We start from the raw sequence: 15,791 nt of genomic DNA, 5'->3' as shown, positions 1-15,791 counted from the left end.
GAACCTATACAGTACAGCTTAGTCCTCCAAATCCAGAAACTCTTATGATATTAAGCTACTCTTAGAGACCCAGTTCCCTTCTTTCTGCCTGTGTGTTCCTTCTCCTCTTTTAAGGTAGAGTTAAGTGAGATATCTTCCCTTAAGTCTGTGTGACTATGAGGCTGGAATATTGAATATAGAGCTAGGTTTGGAGTCAGGAAGACCTGAGTTCAAATTCAGTCTCATATACTTACTAGCTGTGTAACCCTAGGCAAATCTCTTAACTTCAGATTTCCTCAATTTCCTCAACTGTAAAATAGAGATAATAGTCACATTACCTTCCAAGGTTGTGAGGATCAAATGGGATAATAATTATCAAGTACTTAATGCAATATCTGGTACAAAGTAGGTACTATGTAAATGCTTTTTCCCTTCTGTTCAGCCACAGTCAGCCATACTGCACCTTGACCTCCACATTTGAGGACATTTTGGTACTGTTTAAGTACAAAGAAAGAAGACCACATACTACATAAAGGTAAAATGAGGCATAAAGAAAGTGATTTGCACAGGGTCTCAGAGTCATGCATGTCAGTCCACAATCATCTCTTTTCTCCACATCTCTCTAGTCACTTATTATCTATATTTGATTTCAAAGTCTGGCTTCCTCTACCAGACTTTAAGCCTTATGGAGGAAGAGATATCATTTTTGCAATCCCTCAGTATTCAGCAGAAGGCTTTTCACACAGCAAGCACTCAATGAATACTTATAGTTTATTTGTTTAAGGAAAAGAAAAATGTGAAATAGGGAGTAACTCCTAAAATTAATCTATTTAGTTTTCAAATCCAAAATAAGATCTGTCATTCATCACACACACAAAAAAAAATCAGTAAATAGTGGAAGAGCTAAACAATGAATTAAAACATATGAATGTAATAGAATAAACGCCTTAATAAATATCAAAATACAAAGTTTTAGAGAAACTTAGAAAGACTTGTATGAACTGATGCATTGCAAAATCAATAAAACCAATAGAATAATTTATACAGTTACATTATTTTTAAAATAGTTGAAAGACTTAAGAATTCTGATCAATGCAATGACTCATCATGATTCCAGAGTTCTAATGATGAAGCATGCGACCCACCTCCTGACAGAAGGGAGATTGAATCAAAGTGCAGGAAAAGCAGGAGTGCTAGTGCCAAATGAACTGGCTCTTAAGGGATAATTATTAAATTGTAAATTTTCAATGTGAGCATTTATGCCTTGGAAATCTGCAAAAGGCACAAATAAGAGTTTGAATTATTGTTCTGCTTATTGTTTAGACTTTAAACAGTGATGGAAAAAATGTTAATAATACAGATTAAACTTAGAAGTTTGTCCTACAAATATTTTTGCAGAGCTAGTTGTTAAGCATAAAACAACACACCACTGAGGATGTCATACATCTTTTTGGACATTAGAAGAACGTAAATTTTGCTTAACTCTGAATTGAGTTCTTTATTTCAATTGGGGATAGAATTTGGAAGACTGAAGCTAGTAATAGTGTTGCCCTCCACAAAGAAAGAAGAAAGCAAAAAAAAAAAAAAAAAAAATCATTGAAGCATATTTTTAAATACATATAAAAGAACAGAATGAAGAGAAGAATCAATTAGCAAAGTATGAAAATAACACATTGAATTTATTATACATTTAAAGCAAGATATATATGCATATATATATGTGAAAAATTTCCAGTTCTCCTTTGTAAATGGGAAATTTGCTAAATTATTTGTTAAATTCAGAATAGAAAAAAATAATAAAAAATCAATTAATAACAAATATATATATATAGTTACACACACACAAACATATACTTAGACTGCCCACCTATACTTGGTAACCCTTAAAGGATACATATATGTACATATATGTCTACTCTATTATCCTTTATTCTCATTCCATGACTGCTCTAAAACCTCTTTATATATATTTCACATATGTTCTTAGTGATGTCTTTTAAATCACTACCTCATTCAAGTATATCAAGAAGCTGAAAAAGTGGGATGGCGGCCAGAAAGATGCTCTGGGAGCTATGAGGGTTGGCTTTAAACCCGACCTTAATACCTTACTAGCTGTGGAATCATGGACAAATTATTTGAATGGTTCAGAATTCCAGTTTCCCTGTTTGTAAAATAGATGTAATACTAATATTGTTTGAAAAGCACTTTGAAAAAAGTATTATTGGCAACTTACTCCAGCTTACTTATACCCATTAGACAACATTCCTTTGTTCTTTGGGTTACCTGTAATTTTCCATTCAGAGATAATGATGATTCATAATTCTCAAATATGAAGCATCATCAGGAGAAAATTGGTACAAAATGGTGTTGTGTGTTTACATATTAAAAAAATATGTATATTATATATATGTGGAGAAAACTGAAAAATGTGTGTATGTGTATACATATATGTATATTTATAAACACATATGGAATTTTCATTCTTTATCAGCTTCCGTTGAAGGATTTTGGGTTTTCCCAGTGGATAATGCTCAAATACAAGCTGTTCAGAACTTCATGTTGACATTGCTTTACATACATATTTGGGAGAGAAGATGCAATTTCATCAATGTGGACAGCCCTCTACCAATGGATAAGGATGGGTTGGTAAATTAATGCCCTAAGTATGTTGTTTGGGTATACTGTGGGGTATGAATGGCCACATTGCTATTGTGACTCAGAATTGGAACTCGACTCTTCCTGACTCCAAAGATGGCCCCTTATTAATACATATATTATACTATATTTGAATTAGCCCTTAGACTAGGCCCCAGAATAATGGTACTGATTATGAACTATGAAGTTATTATAACTAGCACCACTTCTCTTGAAGAGAATTTCCTGTGTCCACCTAACAAAAGTCTCTAAGTAATTAATCATCTCTCCTAGCATTTGTAATCCAAACAATACAATCTGGCAATTGGTCAATTGTATATTCCTTTATTCTCTCATTGCTTCAATTAGTTTCTGAGGAACAAGCTTTGGTTTTTATTTCTTCTGTAGTGTCTGGCATACTTCTAGGCACATACTTAATATTAAATAAATACTTGTAAATTGATTAGTGGTGCTTACATATCAACATTTGTAAATTCCTTCATGAGAAATGGGTGAATTTAGTTCATCAGATAAAGCAACTCCTGGACTTCTGACTGACTCTTCACTTCCTATTTCTAATATGCAATATATATATATATATATATATATATATATATATATATATACATATATATAATATGTATAATATCTATAATAATATATTATATTATATATATAAATTTATATTTAATTTTTTTTTTTTTTTTGCTGAGGCAATTGGGGTTGTGACTTGCCCAGGGTCACACAGCCAGGACATGTGTATCTGAGATCACATTTGAACTCAGGTCCTACTGACTTCAGGTCTGGTGCTCTATCCACTGCGCCACCTAGCTGCCCCCAACATAAAAATCTTTTAAAGAAATCAGATTATAGAGTTCTGCACACTTTTTCGTGCTTTACACAATAGAACTGTACGAAGAGACATTTCTTGTTGGAAAAGAGAACCAGGAAAAATCAATAACATGGAGAACAGAGGTTAAAATGTTGGGGAGGGGCAGATGGCAGCCTTTAAGGAGTAGAAGAATCACTCATTCAATGAGCAAACAATTATTAAATTCCTATAGCATTTTGCTAAACCCGTGAAATAAAAGGATTAATTTTAAAGGCAAAAGACTTAAGATTTGAATCCTAGTTCAACAACTTAAAGTTGTTACTTAAGTTAACAGTAACAGTTAAGTTACTTAATAATAATTTAACTGTCATTTAGCTACTATAAATCTCAGTTTCTCAATCTGGAAAATTAGAGATTATCTAATTTCTATTTCTAATTAGGTAATCTCTACAATCCCTTATAGTTCTGGCATTCTAGGATTCTATAAAATTCAAATCTCCCTACCATTGAAAGGTTTTGTCCATAGATAGAGAACAGCCTCCATAGAGCCTTAAATTGGACATCACTTTCTTGAACCAGATAGCTGGTTTTAGGATAGCACAGGAAAAATTTCAAAAATCTGTGAAAAGAAGGCTCTGGTCTGTAAATACCCTTTCCCTTGCTGCTTCCCCTCACATCCTGAAGACATTTCATTTATTTTTTTTCTTATGATATACAAGCTCACATTATTAAAAGTGAAACATGTTCAGAACTTGCCACAGACACATCTCAAGCACTTTTAACTTCACAGATGTCATCTTCTGTGGATTTATTCATCAAGAACAGTGGGAGGGGGGATAGTATTGAGCAACGTACTATTTTCAGTGATATGCTTGAGTGTTCATGTGTGTGCGTGCATATATATACATATAGATATGAGTGAGAAAAGAGAGAGAGAGAGAGAGGAATTATGGGGATATAATTCTATCAGAAAAACTGAAGTTATTATATTTGAGATTTTGTTTCGCTAATGTCATCAGTATTTAGAGGTGGAATTATAGTTTATTTAATTCATCAATGTCCGGTTTTGAATTGACTGTGTTTCTTATTTGCTTTCCCATAGTCACCATAAAGTATAATGGAAAGAACACTGAACTCAGCCTTAGAAGAGCTGGGTTGAAATTCCAGCCCTGACACTATATTCAATTCAATTCACTTGCTTTTATTAAGCATCCACACAATAGCCCATCTTTCATCACCATGACTTTATCCTAAGCATGGCCCATCCATGTAGGGGATATGAACATTTATACACTTATTTGTCTCCCCATTGAGATGCAAGTTTCTTGAAGGTAGGGATTGGTTCTTTCTTTGTGCTTATATCTCTAAGGCTTATTAGCGCACAATAGTTTAATATTTGTTGATTGGTTGAAAGGGCAGAGTAACTGTTGGAATCAGGAAGACTTGGATTCAAGTTTTGCCTCAGACATACACTAGCTTTATGACTAGATCATGTAATAGTCTGGGTTATTTAACAGTTTAGTCCCTCAGGCTGCCTTCTGTTCACTGTTGCTAGACATTTAAAGAATCTCCCCAAATTGTTAGGTGCACTTGTTGGGACTTACAAGTAGAGGATGTGGTGACATCCGTCACACCTGTGGGCTTAATTGGTGGGCCACCCCGGCATCACACAACTTAATTGCACAGGATTATTGGAGTTTTACAGCATGTGTCTCTGACTCTGAGATTTTTAAGAAAGAAAGCACAGAGTAAATAAGTAGAAAAAATTCATTTCAGTACTACTATGGAGCTATAAATTCTGGAGTGAGTCCTTCCATGGAGATCATAGCCCATCTATTCCTTATCCTGTGAAATACTCCTCCATGTTCTTCCCAATAAACTCTCTCTAGAGGGTAGAGCATTAGAGGTGCTCTTCTGGCTCCTTTATTAACAGATAGTTGTTAATATGGCATAGGGTCATCTCCTCTCAGTCTGTGCACAACCTTGATACCTTTTATGAGATTTCACAAGCCCAAGTCATCACTAGTAATAAGCTGCAATCTACTTATACACAGAAAATATGGCTCACCTGTGATTTTGATTCTTCTGAGATCATGGTGCCCCAAAAGGCACAGTCAAAGAGCATCACCAAGAAGAAATTGGTGTTAGGAAGATGACTTTTTTCCAGCAGAGAGAAGTTTGGGATAATTAAAAGCACTTGTTCTGTTTTTGAAATGTTATTCAACCTTTTCCTCTCCCATTTAATTCTGAGTTTAGCTCCTTGAAATACTTATCCAAGATCTATACCATAGCTATAATTATATCTATATCTTCTTCATATCTATATGTGTATATTACAGATATACACATTATCTATAATACACACATTTTATTGATACATATATAATACATAAAATATTAGATAGAAATATGAGTAGATGATAGATGAAGAGATAAAAAGATATATTAATTTATCAGCTAGATAGGCAGTATGTCTAATTGCATATTATAATCTGAGCAGCATGAGCTTTTTATCCCCTTTGCTTTTTCAGTGTATATGGCTAGTATACTTCCTTCCATTGACTGTGGATCTGATCTTATTATAGTCAAAAGTGTTTGGTGTGGCAGATGTTTATTCCTAGATCCCATTGTAACTAAGCATGCATTCTATCTAGTACATATCCTGAATATTACAAAGTCATGCCCTCAAAGAAATTAGTTTATCATCAGTTGAAGCTTAATTTTTAATCCCAAGTGTACTTGTTAATTACTCAGTTGGCAGAACTGTCCATCTTTGACCGGTGACTGTGACTCACAGTCCAGCTATACTTTTATCTTAGGTTGCTATCTCCAAACAATACACTATTCCCTACTGGTCTAATTCATAATAGGCTTGTTCTCCATTACTAGAAGTATCATGTACATCTCTCCATCACACAGGAACTCTGAGATCACAAGCAGGCAAATTGGGGAAACTTAAAAGCTCTACCTCCCTTAAAACATGGAAGATTCTAAAATAAAATTATTCTGGAATATCTTCAATTATATTCAGAACCACACCTAAGAGAGTTCAACTTTTATCAGTTGAATGTAATTTTACAGTGTGTACTGTAAAAGAACAGCTTGAACATAGTCCTAGAACTCTGTTCTCTCTCATACCAGGGCAGCAAGGGAGAAGGAAGTGAAGTAATGTGATCAAAGAATGTATTTCAATGGAATATTTAAAGCTAACTTCCTTGGAATACCAGATATTACACAGGGGATTCATCATTCTCCTGGAAAAGACAGAAATAAAGGATAGTTCCTTATTAACATCTCTGTCTTCCTTTTCCAATTTGGCACCCCTACATACTTACCTGTTACTTTTTTGTTTAGCACAGCCCTTATAACTCAAATGTTCTAAATCATTAGACAGATGCCTATGAGATATGTTGTTTATAATAAAATAGTGAGGATTTTTTTTTGAAGCTAAAAATCCTAAATCATGTAGCCATGGAATTAGCCTGCTATACTATGTTCACTATTCTGTACAGTATCATCTTCTTATGTGCAAAACTGTGCCCCAAATAATTCAACAAACAGAAAAGGCAAATAGCTTTTGAAGGCCAGGCAAATATTTGAGAGGAAAATTCATTCTCTTTTTCTTTCTCTCCCTTCCTCCCTCTTTTCCCTCCCTCCCTCCCTCCCTCCCTCTCTCTCCCTCTCTCTGTCTCTCTCTCTGTCTCTCTCTCTGTCTCTCTCTCTCTCTCTCACACACACACACACACACACACACACACATACATACACCACATACTTCTATCCACCTTTCTTCCTCCTCTCCTCTCTTCTTTATCCCTTTTCTGACTGCTCACTTCTACCTCTTTTCTGCTCTTCTGTTCTCCCTCTCTTCTCCTCTGTCTCTCCTTTCTTCCCTCCATTTTGCTTTCTCCTTTTTCCTCTTACTTCCTCTCTTCTTCTCTACTCTTAAAGTAAAAAAGGCAGGGATACATTCTTAAGTTACAGATTTGTTTTTAGACCAGCCAATACCTATTACTAATTTTTTACATCATATAATATTTTGATAATTTTTTATCATATAATATCTTACCTTGTAAGTACTATTTTAAAAGGTAAGATATTATATGATGTGTAGTGTCCAATAATCATTATGTCTCAATTTCAGAAATTGTTCATACTGGAAAATGGACACAATCCTAGCAACTAATATGAAAAATGAATCCCTAAAAGCAAAAGCCTAACTATTATGATCCAACATTTATTCCAGCCTTTTGAAAATTGACCAGCCCACACAGACTTTTTACCAGCCTATCCTCCCACAGAAAGGTTACACACATAATAAAATTAGCAATGACATCAGCATCTTTTATACCTACCCAGCCTAAATTGTTACTCTCTAGAGACAATTTATTTAGAGTCATAAGATTTTGGACCCAGAAGAGACCTCAGAGATCATCTAGTTCAACTTCTTTGTTTTACATACAGGCAAACTGAGAACCAAAATGGAAAAGAAATTTGGCCCAAGGGCATAGTTAGTGGCAGAGTCAGGACTAAGACCCAGATCCTATGGTTCCTGATCCAGAAGATTATGATACATGATATAAAACACTGAGGAGCTGTGCTCCTGGCTTTTAGAAGTTCACTGAGATACTAGAGTAGATTTCCTAAATTAATCTCAGGGTCATAGATTTAGAATATGAAAGAACCTTAGAAATCTAATCTCAGATCATAGATTTCAAGCTGGAAGCCTTCATACAGGATAGATTTCTAGTCATATGAAAAGATGCTCCAAGTCATTATTAATCAGAGATTTCTTCATCTGAGAATTGTCTGTTCATATCCTTTGACCATTTTTCAATTGGAGAAAGTCAAGGAGTGTGGAAAATAAAATGGGAGAATCACAGAAAATAAAGTGGATAATTTTGATTATATGGAATTAAAAATGGGATGCATAAACAAAACTAATGCAGCCAAAATTATAAGGAAAACAGGAAACAGAGGGGGAAGAGGGAAATTAAGAGCAAGGATATGAACAGGCAGTTTTCAGACAAAGAAATCAAAACTATCCAGAGTTACATTTATAAAGTGCCCTAAATCATTACTGATTAGAGAAATGCAAATTAAAACAACTTTGAGCTATTGTATCACACCTATCAGATTGGATAACATGACAGAAAAGGAAAGTATCAAAAGCTAAAGGGAATGGGGAAAAATTGGGTAATTAATGCTTTGTTCATAGAGCTGTGAACTAGTCTAACTATTCTGAAGAACAATTTGGAACTATGCCAAAAGGGGTATAAAATTGTGCAAGCCCTTTGTCCCAGAAATATCACTACTAGATCTATATTTCAAAGAGATTTCAAAAGGGGAAAGGACCTACTTGCACAAAAATATTTATAGCAGGTCTTTTGTGTTGGCAAAGAATTGGAAATTGAGGGGTGCCCAACAACTGGAGAATGGCTGAACAAGTTGTGGTATATTATTGTACTAGAACTCTATTGTGCTATAAGAAATGACGAGCAGAATAGCTTCCAAGAAAAAGGGGAAAACATATAAACTGATGCAAATTAAAGTGAGTATTATCAAGAAAATAAGGTATACAACTGTGTAAGCAATAGTGTAATGATGATCAAATGTGAAAATTTTAGCTGTTCTGATCAAGACAACAATCTAAGATAATTCCAAAGGACCAATGATCAAGAATGTTATCTACCTCCAAAGACAGAACTGATGAATTCTTAATGCAAGTGATGCATACTTTTTAAAAACTTGGTTTATTTTTGTTGTTGTATTGTTTGTGTTTTCTTTTGTAACATGGCTAATATAGAAACATGTTTTGCTTGACTTCATATGTATTATCAATATCACATTGCTTGCCTTCTTAAGAGACAGAAGACTGGTAAGAAGGAGGAAATTTGAAATTCAAATTTTTACAGTGATTGACAAAAACTTTTTGCCATGTGATTGAAAAACACTTAAGAAAATAAATAAAAATATTTTTATAAAAGAATTCCCAAGGCCAGAAAGTATAGAGAATATTTATAGTTAGTAAATAGCAGAGCCAGAATTTGAATTTAAAACCTCTTTTGACACCAAATCCAGCATTTTCTTCACTGCATCATCCTCCCTGATCTGCCTTCATTAAAGGAAGCAAATAATGACAGGGATATTCCAAAATAGGAGAAAATTCCTTTGGAATCAAGCAACCATGATGAAGGGCCTTAGAGATAATTTTATGCAGGGGACATTAACCTCTTTTACATGTCTCGTGAAACTCATGGATCCCTTCTAAGAATAATATTTTTAAATGCAAATATGTGGGTGTGATTACAAAAGAAATCAATTATATTCCAATAAAAATATAGTTTGTTCCCTCAAACAAGTTCAAGAATCCCCTAAAAAATCTATTTCTGGAATCCATGAACTCTTAATCATATCCACTTCTGTAGATATGATGAAACCAAAGCCTAGAAGGATTCAATAAATTGGCCAAGATCACACGGGCACTAAATAACTTAGCAAAGAACAGTAACTCAGATATCCTTTCTCTAGGCTATCCTACCTTCCATACAAGTAGATAATCCACAAAATGTTTTTATTTCAATCTAGTTTTGACAATGTATTAGGTACTCTTGTTGGGAGGGGGAAGAGTTTCCTGCTTGAGATTCATTTTCCTAATTAGGTTTGCTTAAGGCTAATATTCAAATCAGCTTGTATGAGTTAGCAAGCAGGAGGGTAATCCAAGGCAAGAGCACACTGGCTTGGAGAAAACTGCATTAGAAATCTGTCCCAGTTAATTTACAGGTGCAACCCAGACATGTGTAATGGAAAGAACCTATTTTTATCTAGAATGCAGCTGGATGGCTAAATGGATAGTGTGCTGGACCTGGAGTCAGAAAGACCTGAGTTCAAATATCACACTTCCTAGCTGTGTGATTCCTGATAAGTCACTTCACTTCTATTTGCCTTAATCCGCTGGAGAAGGAAATAGCAAATAATATCATTACCAACAAAACCCAATAAATGATCATGGAGAGCTGGACACAATTAAATGACTAAAAGAACAATTTCCAGAGAGTTACTATCTTAGGCAAGAGGGGAGTAGTATATGCAAGGATAAGATTTTTGAAAGGTCTGGTTACAAAGCAGTTTCTTATTTAGGGATAAGAGCCTAATATTGTGCTTGGGCACTACTGGAAAAAAAGAAGAGATTGTTGCTCTAAATTCAACTCTACACTCTGCATTTTTCTTAGTAAATCCCATATAAAGCAAAATAAGCTTCCAAGCCTGTGCTAAGGAATGGCTAGACAGCTCTTCTTTTAGAAGTGAACATGGGATAAACCAATAATACTATATTCCCCAAATAGGTTAATAACGATACTTTATTTTACATAGTGCTTTAAAGTCAAAGCCCTTTATTTGTTACCTCCTTTGATCCTTACAACAATCTGGTCAGCTAAGGATTTCTCCCATTTTATAGTTGAGGAAACTGAGGCTGAGTAGTGAAGTTATTCTTGACTCTAAGCCCATTATTCTATCTACCATGCCATATTCACATTTTACAAATAAGGAAACTAAGGCTCAAAAAATCCAGGGTTATGTGGAAAATAAGTATTCAAATAAATGAAGATCCCAAGTCTTCTGGACTCCAATTCAGCGTGTTCTAGTTACTGTCACATTGTCTCTCTTTACCCCTCGATTTTGGTTTTTTCATCTGTAAAAAAGGATTAATACACAACCTACCTTGTTATGAAGAAAGCACTGTTATCCTTGAAGAAAAACAGAATTGGAAGTTGCTATTACCACTGTGACTACCACTGCCACTAATTATAATAAACAACTCATAACAATAATAATAATACAACTACTACTCTTGAGACTTATCAGCTTCTGGATCTAATGGTTCAAACACTTTAACTCTCACTATATTCTATTTAAGACAAACAAACAACAACAAAATGAGATTAGGGTACAGGGGAGGCTATCTTTCAGAAAAATAAAGCTTTTTAAAGCAATTTACAAAGAAACATTTTATAAGAAGAAATAAAGTCAGCTTGTCAGACCTAGAGTTATAGAGGACATTGGTGTTTGTTCTTAGAGAGAGAAGATTTCACTTTTTTTTTAGAGAAAGAGAAGAAGAAGAAAGAAGGAAAGGTGAATAAATAGATCAATAAAAACCAAAGGCATGAGAGTACTTCAAGCTCTTTGTTTATTAGCTCCTTTCAGGCCACCTGCTCAAAAGTGTAATGTTAGTTTATTTCCTTGTTTAAATCTCAGTGCCTGAGTATGCACGCACAGAACAAAATAAATATGAATTTTCTCTCCACCCAAAGGATAGGCTCCAAACCAGCCAGCCCTAGAAGAAGAGGTTTCCACAGCTAAGCACCAAGGCAAATATTTTGTCACTACAAGAATGAAATGAGACAAAGGCTCAAAATGCAGGAAGGCAATTGGCTATTGCTCCTATCAGAAATGAGGAATAAATGATTTCCCAATATAAAGAAAAGCTAGAATCGAATCATATTGAAGAAAAGGGGGAAAAGACCCTTGCCTAAAATAACATTTATTTGTTTCTTTTGGCTTATTACATGTTAGGCCTTAGTAGTAAGGCTTAATGGATAATAGTAGTGTAGAAGTCAAGAAAGACCAGATTCAAATTTCTCTCTCAAATTTACTGTTTGACCATAATTTGTCCTTCACTTAAATTTTCTTTTCTTTTTTTTTTTTTTGGCTGGGGTTAAGTGACTTGCCTAGAGTCATACACTAAATGTTGAGTGTCTGAGGTCTGATTTGAACTCAGGTCTTTTGACTTCAGGGCTGATGCTCTATCCACTGCAACACCTAGCTGCCCCCACTTAATCTTTTTAATCCTTAGTTTCTTCATCTGTAAAACGAGAAATAACAATAGTTCCTTCCTCATAAGGTTGTGGTAAAGCTCAGATGAGATATCTATAGCAAATTTTCCAAACCTTAAATTACCATATAAATGCCAACTACTGCTATGACTACATGAGAGATTTTGGTGTGAGAAAAAACTCATAGATTTCCTTTCAAATTTAAGAAATTTGATGTCCAAATAAATTAAATTAGCACAACCTACTTCCTTCCTGGGAAACAAAAAAGCAGGACAGGGAAAGTGAAAGCCTTTGTACAACAAAACTGTTTCTTTCTCTCTTTTTCAGTGACATGGGTGTGTGTTTTGGCTACAGAGACACATGAGACTTCTGCAGAAGTCATTCTTTTAGAGACACAGACCAATCCTTTTAACCCAAAAAGGTGGAATGACCTCTCCACACTCTGGTCAGAAGAGATGCCAGAATATGGGGAGAGAATAGTTTTCCCAAAGTAATCTAATCCCAACCCCAGGTGATCTCCAATAAATCTCTTCCTTTACCAACCTTTGTTTCTATATTTGTAAGAGGAGATGAGATGTACAAGCTGACCTCTGAGCTTACTTCCAGCTATAAATCTATGATTTATATATTCAACCTAAGCAGGAAATCTAATTCACAATACTTCTGCAAAACTTTGCTACTTCTAAGATGACAAAAAAGAGTGTTGGAGAAATTATGGGAGGACAAGCACAAGAATATAGTACTGATGGAACTATGAACTGATTGAGTCATCAAGAAAACACTATGGCACTATGCCCCCCCAAAGTATTAACCTGTACCTACCCTTTAACTCAGCAATAGCATTACTAAATCCAGACCAAGAGAGAGCAAAGGGAAAAAAATCTATATTTTAAAATATTTATAGTAATGAATAATTAGAAACTAAAAGGCTGTCCTCCTGTTAGGAAATACCTATACAAATTATAGTTTATGAATATAATGGAATGTTTCTTTTTGTTTCTGTTTTTTTCTTGTGAAAATGATAAATTGGACAGTTTCAAAGGAAACTGAGAAGAACCTCCATAAGCTTTGGTAAAAAAGAACCAGCAAAACATCTTTTACGAGAATAATATCATAGTCAAAAGACTTTAGAACTATGATCAATGTAATGATAAACCATCCCCCCTTGCTAGAGAGATGATAAACTTAAAATGTAGAGACACATATACATTCTGGACTATGTTCAAGATAGAATTTGTTTTACTGGACTATATATATATATATATATATATATATATATATATATATATTTGTGATGAGAGTTTTCTTTTTCAAATTTGTTGTTGTGGTTGCAATTGTTGTGGCAGAGGACGGCAATGGGAAGAACAAATTATAAATGAATATGGAAATAAATATATATTTTTTAATTTCTATGCTGCTTCCCCAATTTTCTTTCAATCAAGTAGAAACCTTCCTTTCCTTTCTCCCCATACCTAAAGTGGTCTGCATTTTCCTTTCTACTACTGTATAACCTACTATGACTCTAAAACTCATTTCTAAATCTATCTCTGTTGATAAGCCATGTTTCATAAACTAAAAAGTCCAGGAGGTTCTGCTCAGATGGCATCTTTTCTATGAAATGTCCTCATCCCCAAACTCTCTCGTTCTTCCCATTGCTGCTCATATCATTTTCCCACATCACCTTGCATCATATTTGTTTGTGAGTATGCTGTATCCATCAGAAATAATCAGTTCTCTAAGGGCAAAAACTGTTCAGTTTTTATCTTTAAATCCCCAACATTTAGCATATTATCCGCCACACATAGTAAGTGTTTTCGACAATGTTTGTCACACTGGGCTGATGAATCTGGCATAATGGGAAGAACATTTGACCTGGATTAAAATGCTGATTTTGACACTATAATCCTGTGCAAATAATTTAATTGAGGCTCAGTTTCTTCATCTATAAAATGGGACTAAGACAGCTTCTACACTTAACTCACAGAGTTAATACTTTATAAACTTTATAATATTTTAATTAATTAACAATTAATATAATTATAATAATTATATTGTGTTATATTATTATACATTTATATATAATTATAATATAATTAATTAATATTGTGATTATTAATTAATTAATTCTTTATAAAATATTTATTATAGAAATTAGATTATTGCATTTTTCATCCTATAACCCCAAACCAATTTTCCCTTCCAAGTAAATACATGTGAACATTGTTTTATGGCCCCTGTACATTACCTTACTCTTGCCAATCTACTCATTTATTTATTCAACTCTAACATTATTATTTATTCAATTCAATAAACATTTATCCATTCCAATTTAATTCAACAAAAACTGATTATGTAGGTACTATATATATTAAAAACATTATGTTTAGCATTGGAGATACAAAGCTAAAAACATGGCAGCATCTTCTTTATGGTATTTATATTTTTCTAGATGTTTTTGTGTATTCTTCATGGGATTTAGCACTGGAAAAAAAGTCTTTGAAATCCCTATTCCTAATTTTAAAACTAAGGAAACTGAGCTTGGAGAAACTAAGTTATTTGCTCTAGTCTATCTGTGTTGGGATCATAATTAAAACTCAGAACTTTTGAGTTTAAATTCAATGGATTCTCACCCATTACAATATACTATACAGTACAGTTAACTGTATATTATTGCCTTACAAGACTAAAAACTCCATGGGGACAGGAATAGCATTTCATTCAAACTTTTTTTTTCCTCCAATAACTAAAGTAGTGCTCTACATTGAGTAAATACTTAAGGGTTGTAGAATGGATGAATGGAATGAAGGAAGAAGGATTCCCTCTGAATAATAGTAATATAGAAGAATTGTTTATCTCTTACATACAAAAACAAAAACAAAACTCAGAAAAAGTAAGGGATGTTGTTTTTTTCTTCAATATCCTATGGCAAGCAATGAACCAGGAAGTGAACCATGAATTTTGGCCTTCAGCCCCCAGTTTAACTAATCATCCAACAGCACTGCTCCATATGCATAAATATGGAGAAGCTGATAAAGCAATATCAAATTCTTTATCTGAATAAAAAACAACAAGTGCATAGCAGAGAGAAAATTAAAAACATTGTAAACCTGTAATGGCCCACATAGTCTGTTCAGCTTAAACTATTTCCAATAGGAAACTATTAAAACTATCCCAAAGAGTGTTATTCTACTCTCTCCTATGCTACTTTTTGGTCATGCCTATTTTCCCCTTACTCCTAGCTGGCTTGTTTGTAATTGTGCATATGTCAAACAATATTTACACATATTCTCCAAAGAAAACTGAAGTCAGCCTGATTTTACTGGCTTCTTCAGAACAAAATAGCCTTCGCCACATCTGTACAGAATCAGAAGTCCCAGTGTTTTTATATCTCTTTTCCCTTACTTTCCATTTCCATTTCCCAGGTTCCACTTCCTCCCTACTTACTTTCCTCCCCATTCCTCCCAACCACCTAGTTCATAACAGACACACTTAAATTCACAAATGCAGATTGG

At 34.1% G+C, this 15,791-nt stretch overlaps 1 protein-coding gene across 6 annotated transcripts in view; it reads right to left on the bottom strand.

The window, feature by feature from the left end:
• Positions 1–15,791, bottom strand: part of SOX6 (SRY-box transcription factor 6) — a 633,323-nt gene that overhangs the window by 385,524 nt on the left and 232,008 nt on the right. The gene's annotated exons all lie outside the window — the stretch shown is intronic.

Source organism: Sarcophilus harrisii, chromosome 6 (assembly GCF_902635505.1).
Source record: "Sarcophilus harrisii chromosome 6, mSarHar1.11, whole genome shotgun sequence".
Classification (NCBI taxonomy): domain Eukaryota; kingdom Metazoa; phylum Chordata; class Mammalia; order Dasyuromorphia; family Dasyuridae; genus Sarcophilus; species Sarcophilus harrisii.
The sequence above is the reverse complement of the archived record's forward strand: the minus strand, read 5'-3'. Positions and strand labels throughout refer to the sequence as shown.